Source organism: Heterodontus francisci, chromosome 28 (genome assembly GCF_036365525.1).
Source record: "Heterodontus francisci isolate sHetFra1 chromosome 28, sHetFra1.hap1, whole genome shotgun sequence".
Lineage (NCBI taxonomy): Eukaryota > Metazoa > Chordata > Chondrichthyes > Heterodontiformes > Heterodontidae > Heterodontus > Heterodontus francisci.
The window spans coordinates 74,112,818-74,132,227 of NC_090398.1; positions in this window are offsets into that span (position 1 = coordinate 74,112,818).

A 19,410-nucleotide genomic window follows, 5' to 3' on the forward strand; every position below is an offset into this window, starting at 1 on the left:
CCTCTACTGTCACTGCAGCCACTGACTTTAAAGCCCTAGGATGCAGGCCATCTGGTCATGGGGACTTTTCATATGAACATAAGAAGTAGCTGGAGTAGGCCACTCGGCCCCTTGATCCTGCTGCGCCATTCAATACGATCATGGCTGATCTGATTGTAACCTCAACTCCACATTGCCAGCTACCCCCACTCACCTTTCTCCCACTTGCTTATCAAGAACCTATCTGCCTCTACTTTAAAAAATATTCGAAGACTCTGTTTCCACCGCCTTTTGAGGAAAAGTGTTCCAAAGACTCGCGACCCTCAGAGAAAAAAAAATTATCTGTCTTAAATGGGCGATCCTTTATTTTTAAACAGTGACCCCGAGTTCTAGATTCTCCCACAAGAGGAAACATCATTTCCACATCCACCCTGTCAAGACCCCTCAGGATCTTTTATGTGTCAATCAAGTCGCGTCTTACTCTTCTAAATTCCTGCAGATACAAGCCTAGCCTGACCAACCATTCCACAAACGACAACCCGCCCATTCCAGGTATTAGTCTGGTAAATCTTCCCTGAACTGCTTCCAACGCATTTACGCCCTTCCTTAAATAAGTAGACCAATACTGTACACAGTATTCCAGATGTGGTCTCACCAATTTCCTGTATAACTGCAGCAATACCTCCCTACTTTTGTATTCAATTCTCCTTGCAATAAATTATAGCATTCTATTAGCTTTCCTAATTACTCACTGTACCTGCATACTAACCTTCTGTGATTCATGCACTGGGACACCCAGATCCCTCTGTATCTCAGAGCTCTGCAATCGCTCACCATTTAGATAATATGCTTTTTTTAATTCTTCCTGCCGAAATGGGCAATTTCTCACATTCCCACATTATACTCCGTTTTTCAGATCATTGCCCACTCACATAATCTATCGATATCCCTTTGTAGCCTCCTTGTGTCCTCTTCAAAACGTACTTTCCTACCTATCTTTGTGTCATCAGCAAATTTAGCAATCATACCTTCGGCCCCTTCATCCAAGTCATTTATATAAATTGTAAAAAGTTGAGGCTCCAGCACTGATCCCTATGGCACACTACTCATTACATCTTACCAACCAGAAAATGACCCATTTATGCCTACTCTCTGTTTCCGGTTAGCTAGCCAATCTTCTATCTATGACAATATGTTACTCCCTACACCATGAGCTTTTATTTTTCTCAATAACCTTTGATGCTGCACCTTATCAAATGCCTTCTGGTAATCTCAGTACAATACATCCAGCAGCTCCTCTTTATCCACAGTACATGTTACTTCTTCAAAGAACTCCAATAAATTTCTTAAACATGAATTCCCTTTCACAAAACCATGTTGATTCTGCCTGATTACCTTGACTTTTTCTAAATCTTTTCTCAATTACATCTTTAATAATAGCTTCTAACATTTTCCCTAAGACAGATGTTAAGCGAAAAGGCTTGTAGTTTCCTGCTTTCTGTCTCCCTCCCTTTTTGAATAAAGGAATTACATTCGCTATTTTCCAATCTAATGGAACCTTCCCTGAATCTAGGGAATTTTGGAAAATCAAAACCACCGCATCAACTATCTCACTAGCCAGTCATCAGGACCCGGGGACTTGTCAGCCCGCAGCTCCAACAATTTGTTCAGTACCACTTCCCTGGTGATTGTAATTTGCTTGGGTTCCTCCCTCCCTTCCAATTCCTGAATTACAGCGAATATTGGGATGTTACTTGTATCCTCAATAGTCAAGGCCAATGCAAAATAGCTGCTCAATTCATCTGCCATCTCCTTATTTTCCATTATTAATTCCCCAGACTCACTTTCTATAGGACCAAAACTCACTTTGTTAACTCTTTTCTTCTTTAAATATCTATAGAAACTCTTCCTATCTGTCTTTATATTTCGACCAAGCTTTCCCTCGTACTCTAAGTTTCCCTCCTTATTAATCTTTTAGTTCTTTGCTGCTTTTTATATTCTGTCCAATCTTCCGACCTGCCTCACATTGTTGCACCATCATATGTTTTTTTCTTTAAGTTTGATACTATCTTTAACTGCTTTAGTTAACCACGGATGGTGGGTCCTATCAGTCTTTAGGTGTAATAGTTTTCCTAGTATCATCTTTTCTCTGGTGAGGGTGATTATGTGAAGTTCCTCCCTCCCTTTTGCCTCCTGATTTAGGTATCTTAGGAAGGTTTTCTCAGTCTTCTACGGTGAAAACAGACACAAAATACCTGTTCAACACCTCCTCCATGTCCTTGTTTCTCATTATTAATTCCCCAAACTCTCTCTCTCTAGAGGACTAGCACTAACATTAGTTACTCTTTTCCTATTGAAATACTTGTAGAAACTCTTATTCTCTGCTTTTATATTACTAGACAGCTTTGTCCCACGCTCTACATTTTCCCTCTTTTGTCATTCATTGCTGGTTCTTAAAATCTGTCCAGTCTTCTCACCCACCAACAATCTTTGCAGATTTCTACAGTGTTTCTTTCAATTTATTATCCTTAACTTCATTATTTCGCCACATATGATGCAACTCTCTGCAAGAGTCATTATTTCTTACCGAGATAAATCTGTGCAGAGAGTTATTAAGTATCTCCTTAAAAATCTGTCACTGAATCTCTGCTGTCTTAACTTTTAACCCAGTTTCCCAGTTCACTTTAGCTAGCCATGCTTTCATATCCTTATTATTACCTTTATTTCGTTTTAAAAAAAAAACTAGTCTTAGACCCATAGTTTTTCCTTCAATCTGAACATTGAAATACTATAATGTTATGATCATTGTCGCCTGGAGGTTTCTTTACCATGAGGTTCTTGATCAATCCTGTATCATTGCACATTACCAGTTCTAGAATAGCCTGCTCTCTGGTTCGCTCTAGAACGTGTTGCTCTAAGGAACTGTCCGGAGTACACTCTATGTACCAATTTTCCAGGCTACCTTTGCCAATCTGATTTGCCCAATCTCCGTATAGATTAAAGTCACCCATAATCATTGTGGTACCTTTCTTACACACCCTATTTATTTTTTCCTGTATACTGTCCTACGGAAACCAATGAAGGTCACTGAGCACAGAGATGTTGGGTGAACGAGATTTTGTGTGAGTTAGGATACGGACAGCAGAGTTTTGGATAGATTGTGGTTTATGGTGTTTTGTAATAGGGAGGGCAACCAGGACAGAATTGGAATAATAAATTTGGCAAAGGCACAGACCAGAGTTTATGCAGCAAATGGGCTCCCACGGAGGACAATATTTCAGAGGTTGTCGTTGTTAAGAACATTAAAATATTTAATCATTGTTTATAGAATTAATAGCTGGATGGAGACAGTTACCAGGGACACCAATAACAGCGAGGATGGGATAATAAATGTGCTGAATAAGCATCAGTGCCCAAAGGATCCGATCTCTAATGTTATCCAAGAATAATCTGCAGTAAGGTAGTAAAACCAATAGGATAAACTCCTGTCCATTGTTGTAACATTCCAATCTCGTCTTCTCAGATTCTGATCTATCCTCTCCCTGTCTCTGGAGCCACTGATCGCTGTTAGTGCTGGGGTTGATGTTTCCGCTGACACTATGGGATAACACATTGAAAAGAGCCCCTTATTAATAGAAGAGGGAAACCCTCCAGTGACACAATCAAGGTCCATGGAGACTGACATTAATTACAGTCACTGAACAAACATGTTCAGTTAACCATTTTCAATCCAACACTTTTTGTACCACAATAATGAATGACATTTACCCAGTCTGGATGGGATGGATGAGGGTTGCTGAGGAGAGGAATGGTGGAAAAAAGCAGAGTCACTGGCCAGAATCTTCCAATCCGCCTTGGATATGGGAGTGATGATAGGGGACTGGAGGGTTGTAAATATTACACCTCGTTTTAAAAAAACAAAGATATGGAGTAAGCCCTGTATTTACTGACCAGTCATTTAAACGACACTGGTGGGGAAATTTGAACCATCAACCAGAAGGAAGATACCTGCTGTTTTGAAAAACAAAGGTGTATAAATGTCAACGACCATGATTGTGTTAAAAGCAAATTGTATCTAACAAACTTGAAGGATTTATTTGATGGACTCATAGAGGATATTGATGAGGGTGGTACAGATGGTGTTATATATATAAACTTATAAAAGGCGTTCGATCAAGTGTCATTTAATTGACTTCTTAGGAAAACTGAACCCAATGAATCAAAGTGGCAATGGTTGTGTAAACATCCGATTGATTAAGGCACAGAAAATAGATTGTTTTTCAGGCTGGGGAGAAGTATACAGTGATGTTCCAAAGTTATCAATAACAACAACATATATTTATATACGAACGTACGAAGTAGGAGGAGTAAGCCACCCGGCCCTTCAAGCCTGCTGCACCATTCAATAAGTTCCTGGCTGAACTGATTACTCCACATTTCCACCTACCCTCAGTAACCTTTCATCCCCTTGCTTATCAATGATCTTCCCCGGCGGCACAGTGGCGCAGTGGTTATCACCGCAGCCTCATAGCTCCAGAGACCTGGGTTCGATTCTGGGTACTGCCTGTGCGGAGTTTGCAAGTTTTCCCTGTGTCTGTGTGGGTTTTCGCTGGGTGCGCCGGTTTCCTCCCACATCCAATGATTTGCAGGTGGTAGATAAATTGGTCATTGTAAATTGCTCCGAGAGTAAGAAGGTGACAGGGAATATGGGATTACCATAGGGTTAGTAAAAATGGGTGGTTGTTGGTCGGCACAGACTCGGTGGTCCGAACGGCATGTTTCAGTGCTGTATCTCTAAAAACCAATGCCTTTTGAAGAAAAGAATTTCAAAGACTCTCGACCCACTGAGAAGAAACATCTCTCCTCATCTCTGTTTTAATGGGTGACCCCCTCTCTGTAACTGAAAGATCTGTACTTAGCAAAGGACTCTGCTTTATCCGCTTTTGCCCCCATCTGAATTAATTACACACTCGGCAAGATGTGGAGCTATTTTCCATCACCTTTGCCTCCTGCTCACTTCTTTGGCCAGGAGTCCTCACCCGGACCAGTGGACCCACGTCAAGTATTCTCCCGCCACCTGGACCCCTTCCTCTGGCCTCTTACCCACTCTTGATCTTTTCATTGAGAACTGTCAGTGGGACATCTGCCATCTCAATTTCTCTGCCCCCCTCTACTCCTGTCTCCCTCTGAACTTGCTGCACTCCGTTCTCTCTGGTCTAACGCTGACATTGTGACCAAATCTGTTGACAAGGGTGGTGCTGTTGTTGGCTGGCCACTACCTTGCAGAGGCTCAGCGCCAACTCTCAGACACTTCATCCCAACTCCCCCTGGACCATGACCCCACCACCGAATATCAAGCTACTGTCCACAGGACAGTCACTGACCTCATGTCCTCTGGAAAACTTCCCTCTACAGCTTCCAACCTCATAGTCCAGCAACTCCGGACAGCCCTTTTCTACCTCCTTCCCAAAATCCACAAACAGGATTGTCCCAGCAGACGCATTGCTTCAGACTGTTCCTGCCTCACTGAATTTATTTCTTCCTATCTTGACACGATTTTTCCCTCTGATCTATTCTCTTTCCACCTACATCCGTGACTCTTCGGACGGACTATGTCATTTTGAAAATTTACAGTTTCTTGGCCCTAAACGCCTCCTCTTCACTATGGACGTCCAATCTGTCTATACCTCCATCCCCCACCAGGACAGTTTGAGGGCTGTCCGCTTCCTCCTTGGACAGAGGCCCAACCAGTCCCGATCCACCACCACCCTCCTCCGCCTGGCTGAACTGGTTCTCACGTTGAACAACAACCCCTTGAACTCTACTCTTTTCATACAGTCATAGAATTATACAGCACAGAAACAGACCCTTCGGCCCATATTATTGGTGCTGGCCATCAAGCACTTATCTATTCTAATCTCATTTTCCAGCACTTGGCTCTTAGCCTTGTATGCCATGGTATTTCAAGTGTTTATCGAAATACTTCTTAAATGTTGTGAGTGTTTCCACCTCAACCACACCTTCAGGCAGTGTGTTCCAGATTCCAACCACTCTCTGGATGAATTTGTTTTCTTCAAATCCCCTCTAAAACTCCTGCCCCTTACCTTAAATCTATACCCCCGGTTATTGACATTTCCGCTAAGGGAAATGTCATCCTATCTATCCTATCAATGCCCCATATAATTTTGCAAACCACAATCATGTCCCCCCTCAGCCTTCTCTGCTCTAAGGAAAGCAACCCTAACATTTTCAGTCTCTCTTCATAGCTGAAATGCTCCAGCCCAGGCATCATCCTGGTGAATCTCCTGTACACCTTCTCCAGTGCAATCACATCCTTCCGATAGTGTGGTGTCTAGAACTGTACACAGAACTCCAGCTGTGGCCTAACTAGAGTTTTATACAGCTCCATCATAACCTCCCTGCTTTTATATTCTATGCCTCGGCAAATAACGGCTAATATCCCATATGCCTTCCTAACCACCTTATCGACCTGCACTGCTGCCTTCAGTGATCGACGGACAAGTACCACAAGGTCCCTCTGACCCTCTGTACTTCCGAGTATCCTACCATCTATTGTATATTCCCTTGCCTTGTTAGTCCTCCCAAAATACATCACCTCACACTTCTCAGGATTAAATTCCATTTGCCACTGCTCTGCTCATCTGACTAGCCCGTCTATTTCTGCCACATCCAGCGTGATGCCACGACCAAACATACCTTCCCTTCCCCTCTCCTCTCAGCATTTCAAAGGGACTGTTCCCTCCGTGACACACTGGTCCTCTCCTCCATCACACCCGACACCGTGTCCCCTTCCCAAGGTACATTCCCATGCAATCACAGAAGGTGTAATACCTGCCCTTTTACCTCCGCTCTCCTCACTATCCAAGGCCCCAAACGCTCCTTTCAGGTGAAGCAACGATTTATCTGTACTACTTTTAATTTAGTGTACTGTATTACTGCTCACAATGTAGTCACCTTTTAATTAAGCATGGGCAATAAATGCCGTCCTAGCCAGCGACAATTTTACAATTTAACAATTTTTCGCAATATTACACACTGTATATTAGTGATGACATCTCAAACAACAATTAACCAGAATATTACCCCGTGTATTAGTGTTGACATCTAATTTAACAATGAAAGAGAATATTATCCCCTGTGTATTAGTGATGACATCTAATTTAACAATTAACCAGAATATTATCCCCTGTGCATAAGTGATGTCATCTAATTTAATAACCAGATTATCCCTGTGTATTAGTGATGACATCTAATTTAACAATTAATTGGAATATTATCCCCTGTGTAGTAGCGATGACATCTAATTTAACAATTATCCGGAATATTATCCCTTGTGTATGAGTGATGATATCTGATTTAACAATTATCCAGAATATGATACCCTGTGTATCAGTAATGACATCAAATTTAACCATTAACCACAATATTATACCCTGTGCATGAGTGATGACATCGAATTTAACAATTAACCGGAATTTTATACCCCATGTATTAGTGATGATATCTAATTTAACAATCAACTGGAATATTATCCCCTGTGTATTAGTGATAACATCTAATTTACAATTAACCAGATTTTCCCATGTGGATTAGTGATAATATCTAATTTAACTAATAACTGGAATATTAACCCCTGTGTATTAGTGATGACATCGAATTGAACAATCAATCGGAATATTATACACTGTGTATCAGTGATAACATCTAATTTAAGATTTAACCAGTATACTATCGCTTGTGCATTAGTGATGATATCTAATTTAACAATTAACCGGTATGTTTTCCCCTGTGTCTCAGTGAATGCATCTAATTTAACAATAAAACAGGTTATACCTTGTGTCTGTGTGATGGCGTCAAATTTATCAATTAACCGGTATGTTTTCCCCTGTGTATCAGTGATGACATCTAATTTAACAATTAACTGGAATATTATCCCCTGTGTATTAGTGATGACATCTAATTTATCAATTAACTGGAATATTATTCCCTGTGTATCAGTGATGACATCTAATTTAACAATTAACTGGAATATTATCCCCTGGGTATTAGTGATAACATCTAATTTAACAATTAACCAGATTTTCCCCTGTGGATTCGTGATAATATCAATTTAACAATTAACTGGAATATTATCCCCTGTGTATTAGTGAAGACATCTAATTTAACAAATAACTGGAATATTATCCCCTGTGTATGAGTGATGACATCTAATTTAACAATTTTCCAGAATATTATCCCCTGTGTATTAGTGATAACATCTAATTTAACAATTAACCAGATTTTCCCCTGTGGATTCGTGATAATATCAATTTAACAATTAACTGGAATATTATCCCCTGTGTATTAGTGATGACATCTAATTTAACAAATATTTGGAATATTATCCCCTATGTATTAGTGATAACATCTAATTAAACATTTAACCAGATTACTATCGCCTGCGCTTTAGTGATGACATCTAATTTAACAATTAACCAGTATGTTTTCCCCTGTGTATCAGTGAATGCATCTAATTTAACAAAAAAAAGGTTATACCTTGTGTCTGTGTGATGGCGTCTAATTTATCAATTAACCGGAATATTATTCAATGTGTATTCGTGATGACATCTAATTTAACAATTCACTAGAATATTATCACTTGTGTAATAGTAATGGCTACTAATTTATCAATTAACCAGATAATCCCCAGTTTATTAGAGATGACATCTAATTTAACAATTAACTGGAGTATTATACCCTGTGTATTGGTGATAACATGTAATTGAGCAATTAACTGGTATATTATCCCCTGCCTATTATTGATGACATCTAATATAACAATTAAACAGATTCTGCCCTGTGTATTAGTGATGACATCTAATTTAACAATTAACCGGAATATTATCCCCTGTGTATTAGTGATGACATCTAATTTAACAATTATCCGGAATATTATATACTCTGTATTGGTGAAGACATCTAAGGTAACAACTAACCAGAATAATATACCCTGTGTATTAGTGATGATATCTACTTTAACAATTAACCAGAATATTATACCCTGTGTATCAGTAATGACATCTAATTTAACCATTAACCACAATATTATACCCTGGGAATTGGAGATGACATCTAATTTAACAATTAACCGGAATATTATCCCCTGTGTAGTAGTGATGACATCTAATTTAACAATTATCCAGAATATTATCCCCTGCGTATTAGTGATAACATCTAATTTAACAATTAAACAGATTATCCCCTGTGTACCAATCAGAACATATAATTTAACAATTAACTGGAATATTATCCCCTGTGTATTAGTGATGTCATCTAATGTAACAATTAACCGGAATATTATAGACTGTATATTAGTGATAACATCTAATTTAACAATTAAACAGGTTATACCTTGTGTCTGTGTGGTGGCATCTAATTCAGCAATTAACCAGAATATTATCCCCTGTGTATTAGTGATGACATGTAACTTAACAATTAACCATCATATGACACCCTGAGTTTTCATGATGACATCTAATTTAACAATTAACTAGAATATTATCCCCTGTGTAAAATTAATGACATCTAATTTAACAATTAACCAGACTACCCCCAGTGTAACAGAGATGACTTCTAATTTGACAACTAACCAGAATATTATCCCCTGTGTATTGTTGATGACATCTAATTGAACAATTAACCAGATAATCCCTTGTGTATTAGTGATGACGTCTAATTTAACAATTAATTGGAATATCATCCCCTGTGTATTAGTGATCACATCTAATTTAACAATTACCCAGATTATCGCCTGTGTATTAGTGATGAAATCTAATTTGACAACTAACTTGAATATTATCCCCTGTGTATTAGTGATGACATCTAATTTAACAATTAACCGGCATATTATACACTGTGTATTTGTGATGAAATCTAATTTAACAATTAACCAGAATACTATACCCTGTGTATTAGTGATGACATCTAATGTAACAATTAACCTGAAAATTACCCCTTTGGATTAGTGATGACATCTAATGTAACAATTAACCGGAATATTATACACTTTGTATTAGTGATAACATCTAATTTATCAAATTATCAGAATATTATACCCTGTGTGTTATTGATCATATCTAAGCTAACAATTAACCAGAATATTACCCCTGTGTATTAGTGATGATATCTAATTTAACAATTAACTAGAATATAATCCACTGTGTATCAGTCATGACATCTAATTTAACCATTAACCACAATATTATACCCTGGGTATTAGTGATGACATCTAATTTAACAATTAACCGGAATAATATTCGCGATGTATTAGTGATGACATCTAATTTAACAATTAACTGGAGTATAATCCCCTGTGTAGTAGTGATGACATCTAATTTAACAATTAACTGGAATACTTTCCACTGTGTAATAGTGATGACATCAAATTTAACAATTATCTGGAATATTATCCCCTGTGTATTGGTGATGACATCGAATTAAACAATTAACTGGAATATTATCCCCGTCTATTATTGATGACATCACATATACCAATTAACCAGATTATTATACCCTGTGTCTGTGTGATGGCATCTAATTGCACAATTAACCAGAATATTTTCCCCTGTGTATTTGTGATGACCTGTAATTTAACAATTATCCGGAATATTATGCACTGTGTATTAGTGATGACATCTATTTTATCAATTAATCGGAATATTATCCCTTGTGCATTATTGATCATATATAAGGTAACAATTAGCCAGAATATTACCCCTGTTTATTCGTGATGATATCTAATTTAACAATTAACCAGAATATTATACCCTGTGTATCAGTGATGACTTCTAATTTAACCATTCAACATAAGAGTATACCCTGTGTATTGCTGATGACATCTAATTTAACAGTTAACCGGAATATTATCCCCTATGTATTAGTGATAACATCTAATTTAACAATTAACAGGACTATCATCCCCTGTGTAGTCGTGATGGCGTCTAATTTAACAATTCTCCGGAATATTATCCCCTGTATATAATTGATAACATCTAATTTAACAATTAACCAGATTATCCCCTGTGTAGGAGTGATGACATCTAATTTATCAATTATCCGGAATATTATCCCCTGTGTATTGGTGATAACATCTAATTTATCAATTCACCAGATTTTCCCCTGTGGATTTGTGATAATATCTAATTTATCAATTAACTGGAATATTATCCCCTGTGTATTAGTGATGACATCTTATTTAACAATTAACCAGTATGTTTTCTCCTGCGTATCAGTGAATGCATCTAATTTAACAATAAGACAGGTTATACCTTGTGTCTGTGTGATGGCGTCTAATTTATCAATTAACCGGAATATTATTCCCTGTGTATCAGCGATGACATATAATTTAACAATTAACCAGTATATGAAACCCTGTGTTTTAGTGATGACATCTAATTTAACAATTCACTCGAATATTATACACTGTGCATTAGTGATGACATCTAATAAAACAATTAATCAGAATATTACACACTGTGTATTATTGATGATATCTAAGGTAACAATTAACCGGAATATTACCCCTGTGTATTAGTGATGATATCAAATTTAACAATTAACCAGATTATTATACCCTGTGTATCAGTGATGACATCTAATTTAACAATTATCTGGAATATTAGCCCCTGTGTATTAGTGATGACATCTAATTTAACAATTAACCGCAATATTATACACTGTGTCTTCGTGAGAACATCTAATTTAAGATTTAACCAGAATACTATCGCCTGTGCATTAGTGATTACATCTATTTTAACAAATAATCAGTATGTTTTCCCCTTTGTATCAGTGAATGCATCAAATTTAACAATAAATCAGGTTTTCCCTTGTGTCGGTGTGATGGCGTCTAATTTATCAATTAACCGGAATATTATTGTCTGTGTATTAGTAATGACATCTAACTTAACAATTAACCACAATATTATCCCCTTTCTTTTAGTGATGGCATCTAATTTAACAATTAACCAGATCAACACCTGTGTATTAGTGATGTCATCTAATTTAACAATTAACCGGAATATTATACCCTGTGTCCGTGTCTTGGCATCTAATTTAACAATTACCCGGAATATTATCCCCTGTGTATTAGTGATGACATCTAATTTAACAATTAACCAGAATATTTTCCCCTGTGTCTTAGTGATGACCTCTAATTTATCAATTATCCGGAATATTATATACTGCGTATTAGCGATGACATCTAAGGTAACAATTAACCAGAATAATGTACCCTGTGTATTAGTGATGACATCTAATGTAACAATTAAACAGATAATTATCCACTGTGTATTCGTGATGACATCTAATGTAACAATTAACCGGAATATTATACACTGTGTATTCGTGATGACATACAATAAAACAATTAACCAGAATATTATCCACTGTGTATTAGTGATGATATCTAATGTAACCATTAAACGGAATACTATCCACTGTATTAGTGATGACATCTAATAAAATAATTAATCAGAATATTATGCCCTGTGTATTATTGATCATATCTAAGGTAACAATTAACCAGAATATTACCCCTGTGTATCAGTGATGACACCTAATTTAACCATTAACCACAATATTATACCCTGTGTATTAGTGATGATATCTAATATAACAATTAACCGGAATATTATACCCGATGTATTAGTGATGACATCTAATTTAACATTTAACTGGAATATAAGCCCCTGTGTAGTAGTGATGACATCTGATTTGAAAATTATCCGATATATTATCCCATGTGTATTAGTGATGACATCTAATTGAACAAATAACTGGAATATTATTCGCTGTGTATTCTTGATGACATCTAATTTAACAATTAACCGGAATATTATACACTGTTTATTGGTGATGACATCTAATTTAATAATTAACCAGAATACTATACACAGTGTATTAGTGATGACATGTAATGGAACAAGTAACCTGAAAATTATCCCCTGTGTAGTAGTGATGACATCTAATGTCACAATTAAACGGAATATTATACACTGTGTATTAGTGATGACATCTAGTTTATCAATTAATCACAGTATCATACCCTGTGTATTCTTTCTTTTGGGCCTCCTTATCTCGAGAGACAATGGATACGCGCCTGGAGGTGGTCAGTGGTTTATTGATCATATATAATGTAACAATTAACCAGAATATTACCCCTGTGCATTAGTGATGATATCAAATTTAACAATTAACCAGTATATTATACCCTGTGTATCAGTAATGACATCTGAATTACCCATTAAACACAATATTATACCCTGGGTATTAGTGATGACATCTTATTTAAAAATTAACCGGAATATTATACACTATGTATTAGTGATGACATCTAATTTAACAATTAACTGGAATATTATCCCCTGTGTAGTAGTGATGACATCTAATTTAACAAATATCCGGAATATTATCCCCTGTGTATTAGTGATCACATCTAATTTAAACATTAACCAGATAATCCCTTGTGTATTAGTGATGACGTCTAATTTAACAATTAACTGGAATATCATCCCCTGTGTATTGGTGATCACATCCAATTTAACAATTGACCAGATTATCGCCTGTGTATTAGTGATGACATCTAATTGAAATATTAACCAGATAATCCCTTGTGTATTAGTGATGACGTCTAATTTAACAATTAACTGGAATATCATCCCCTGTGTATTGGTGATCACATCCAATTTAACAATTGACCAGATTATCGCCTGTGTATTAGTGATGACATCTAATTAAACAACTAACTCGGATATTATCCGCTGTGTATTACTGATGACATCTAATTTAACAATTAACCAGAATACTTTACCCTGTGTATCAGTGATGACATCTAATTTGACAACTAACTGGAATATTATCCCCTTTGTATTCATGATGACATCTAATTTAACAATTATCCGGAATATCATACACTGTGTATTAGTGATGACATCTAATTTATCAATTAAGCAGAATATTATACCCTGTGTATTATTGATCATATCTAAGGTAACAATTAAGCAGACTATTACCCCTGTGTATCAGTGATGACACCTAATTTAACCATTAACCACAATATTACACCCTGGGTATTAGTGATGACATCTAATTAAACAATTAACCGGAATAATGTACCCTATGTCTTCGTGATGACATCTAATTTAACAATTAACTGGAATACTTTCCCCTGTGTAGTAGTGATGACATCTAATTTAACAATTAACCAGATAAACTCTTGTGTGTTGGTGATGACGTCTAATTTAACAATTAACTGGAATACCATCCCCTGTAGATTAGTGATGACGTCTAATTTAACAATTAACCAGTATATTATACACTGTGTATCAGTAATGACATCTAATTTAACCATTAACCACAATATTATACGCTGGGTATTAGTGATGACATCTAATTTAACAATTGACCGTAATATTATGCACAGTGTATTGGTGATGACATCTAATAAAACAATTAATCAGAATATTACACCCTGTGTATTATTGATCATATCTAAGGTAACAATTAGCCGGAATATTACCCCTGTGTATTAGTGATGAGATCAGATTTAACAATTAACCAGAATATTATCCCCTGTGTATTAGTGATGACATCGAATATAACAATTAACTGGAATATTAGCCCCTGTGTATTAGTGATTACACCCAATATAACAACTTACCAGATTTTCCCCTGTGGATTTGTGATAAATTCTAATTTATCAATTAACAGTGCATTAGTGATGACATCTAATTTAACAATTAACCAGAATACTATACCCTGTATATTAGTGATGACATGTAATGGAACAAGTAACCTGAAAATTATCCCCTGTGTAGTAGTGATGACATCTAATGTAACAATTAAACGGAATATTATACACTGTGTATTAGTGGTGACATCGAATAAAACAATTAACCAGAATATTATACATTGTGTATGACTGATGACATCTATTTTATCAATTAATCACAGTATCATACCCTGTGTATTATTGATCTTATATAAGGTAACAATTAACCAGAATATTACCCCTGTGCATTAGTGATGATATCAAATTTAAAAATTAACCAGAAGATTATACCCTGTGTATCAGTGATGACATCTGAATTACCCATTAAACAAATATTATAACCTGGGTATTAGTGATGAAATCTAATTTAACAATTAACCGGAATATTATTCACTATGTATTAGTGATGACATCTAATTTAACAATTAACTGGAATATTATCCCCTGTGTATTAGTGATGAGGTCTAATTAAACAATTAACTGGAATATCATCCACTGTGTATTAGTGATGACATCTAATTTAACAATTAACTGGGATATTATCCGCTGTGTATTACTGATGACATCTAATTTAACAATTAACCAGAATATTATCCCTTGTGTATTAGTGATGACATCCAATTTAACAATTAACTGGAATATTATCCCCTGTGTATTCTTGATCACATCTAATTTAACAATTAACCAGATAATCCCTTGTGTATTAGTGATGACGTCTAATTAAACAATTAACTGGAATATCATCCACTGTGTATTAGTGATGACATCTAATTTAACAATTAACTGGGATATTATCCCTTGTGTATTAGTGATGACATCTAATTTAACAATTAACTGGAATATTATCCCCTGTGTATTAGTGATGATATCTAATTTAACAATTAACTGGAATATTATCCCCTGTGTATTAGTGATGATATCTAATTAAACAATTAACTGGGATATTATCCGCTGTGTATTAGCGATGGCATCTAATTGAACAATTAACCAGATCAACCCCTGTGTATTAGTGATGACATCTAATGTAACAATTAACCGGAATGTTATGCACTGTGCATGAGTTATGACATCTAATAACACAATTAAACAGAATATTATACACTGTGTGTGAGTGATGACTTCTAATTTATTAATTAATCAGAATATTAAACCCTGTGTATTATTGATCATATCTAAGGAAACAATTAACGAGAATATTACCCCTGTGTAATAGTGATGATATCTAATTTAACAATTAACCAGTATGTTTTCCCCTGTGTATCAGTGAATCCATCTAATTTAACAATAAACCAGAATATTATACCCTGTGTATTAGTGATGACAACTAATTTCACAATTAACCGGAATATTATACACTGTGCATTAGTGATGACATCTAATAAAACAATTAACCAGAATATTATACCCTGTGTATTAGTGATGACAACTAATTTCACAATTAACCGGAATATTATACACTGTGCATTAGTGATGACATCTAATAAAACAATTAACCAGAATATTATACCCTGTGTATTAGTGATGACAACTAATTTCACAATTAACCGGAATATTATACACTGTGCATTAGTGATGACATCTAGTAAAACAATTAATCAGAATATTACACCCTGTGTATTATTGATGATATCTAAGGTAACAATTAACCGGAATATTACCCTTATGTATTCGTGATGATATCAAATTTAACTATTAACCAGATTATTATACCCTGTGTATCAGTGATGACAACTAATTTAACAATTAACCGCAATATTATACACTGTGTCTTAGTGAGAACATCTAATTTAAGATTTAACCAGAATACTATCGCCTGTGCATTAGTGATTACATCTATTTTAACAATTAATCAGTATGTTTTCCCCTTTGTATCAGTGAATGCATCTAATTTAACAATAAATCAGGTTTTCCCTTGTGTCGGTGTGATGGCGTATAATTTATCAATTAACCGGAATATTATTGCCTGTGTATTAGCGATGACATCTAACTTAACAATTAACCTGAATATTATCCCCTTTCTTTTAGTGATGGCATCTAATTTAACAATCAACCAGATCAACACCTGTGTATTAGTGATGTCATCTAATTTAACAATTAACCGGAATATTATACCCTGTGTCCGTGTCTTGGCATCTAATTTAACAATTACCCGGAATATTATCCCCTGTGTGTTAGTGATGACATCTAATTTAACAATTAACCAGAATATTTTCCCCTGTGTCTTAGTGATGACCTCTAATTTATCAATTATCCGGAATATTATATACTGCGCATTAGCGATGACATCTAAGGTAACAATTAACCAGAATAATGTACCCTGTGTATTAGTGATGACATCTAATGAAACAATTAACCAGATAATTATCCACTGTGTATTCGTGATGACATCTAATGTAACAATTAACCGGAATATTATACACTGTGTATTAGTGATGACATATAATAAAACAATTAACTAGAATATTATCCACTGTGTATTAGTGATGACATCTAATAAAATAATTAATCAGAATATTATGCCCTGTGTATTATTGATCATATCTAAGGTAACAATTAACCAGAATATTACCCCTGTGTATCAGTGATGACACCTAATTTAACCATTAACCACAATATTATACCCTGTGTATAAGTGATGACATCTAATATAACAATTAACTGGAATATTATACCCGATGTATTAGTGATGACATCTAATTTAACAATTAACTGGAATATAATCCCCTGTGTAGTAGTGATGACATCTGATTTAAAAATTATCCGATATATTATCCCATGTGTATTAGTGATGACATCTAATTGAACAAATAACTGGAATATTATTCGCTGTGTATTCTTGATGACATCTAATTTAACAATTATCCGGAATATTATACACTGTTTATTGGTGATGACATCTAATTTAATAATTAACCAGAATACTATACACAGTGTATTAGTGATGACATGTAATGGAACAAGTAACTTGAAAATTATCCCCTGTGTAGTAGTGATGACATCTAATGTAACAATTAAACGGAATATTATACACTGTGTATTAGTGATGACATCTATTTTATCAATTAATGACAGTATCATACCCTGTGTATTATTGATCATATATAATGTAACAATTAACCAGAATATTACCCCTGTGTATTAGTGATGATATCAAATTTAACAATTAACCAGTATATTATACCCTGTGTATCAGTAATGACATCTGAATTACCCATTAAACACAATATTATACCCTGGGTATTAGTGATGACATCTTATTCAAAAATTAACCGGAATATTATACACTATGTATTTGTGATGACATCTAATTTAACAAATATCCGGAATATTATCCCCTGTGTATTAGTGATCACATCTAATTTAAACATTAACCAGATAATCCCTTGTGTATTCGTGATGACGTCTAATTTAACAATTAACTGGAATATCATCCCCTGTGTATTGGTGATCACATCCAATTTAACAATTGACCAGATTATCGCCTGTGTATTAGTGATGACATCTAATTAAACAACTAACTCGGATATTATCCGCTGTGTATTACTGATGACATCAAATTTAACAATTAACCAGAATACTTTACCCTGTGTATCAGTGATGACATCTAATTTGACAACTAACTGGAATATTATCCCCTTTGTATTAATGATGACATCTAATTTAACAATTATCCGGAATATCATACACTGTGTATTAGTGATGACATCTAATTTATCAATTAAGCAGAATATTATACCCTGTGTATTATTGATCATATCTAAGGTAACAATTAAGCAGACTATTACCCCTGTGTATTAGTGGTGACACCTAATTTAACCATTAACCACAATATTACACCCTGGGTATTAGTGATGACATCTAATTTAACAATTAACCGGTATAATATACCCTATGTCTTCGTGATGACATCTAATTTAACAATTAACTGGAATACTTTCCCCTGTGTAGTAGTGATGACATCTAATTTAACAATTAACCAGATAAACTCTTGTGTGTTGGTGATGACGTCTAATTTAATAATTAACTGGAATACCATCCCCTGTAGATTAGTGATGACGTCTAATTTAACAATTAACCAGTATATTATACACTGTGTATCAGTAATGACATCTAATTTAACAATTGACCGTAATATTATACACAGTGTATTGGTGATGACATCTAATAAAACAATTAATCAGAATATTACACCCTGTGTATTATTGATCATATCTAAGGTAACAATTAACCAGAATATTACCCCTGTGTATTAGTGATGACATCAGATTTAACAATTAACCAGAATATTATACCCTGTGTATTAGTGATGACATCTAATATAACAATTAACTGGAATATTAGCCCCTGTGTATTAGTGATTACACCCAATATAACAACTTACCAGATTTTCCCCTGTGGATTTGTGATAAATTCTAATTTATCAATTAACAGTGCATTAGTGATGACATCTAATTTAACAATTAACCAGAATACTATACCCTGTATATTAGTGATGACATGTAATGGAACAAGTAACCTGAAAATTATCCCCTGTGTAGTAGTGATGACATCTAATGTAACAATTAAACGGAATATTATACACTGTGTATTAGTGGTGACATCGA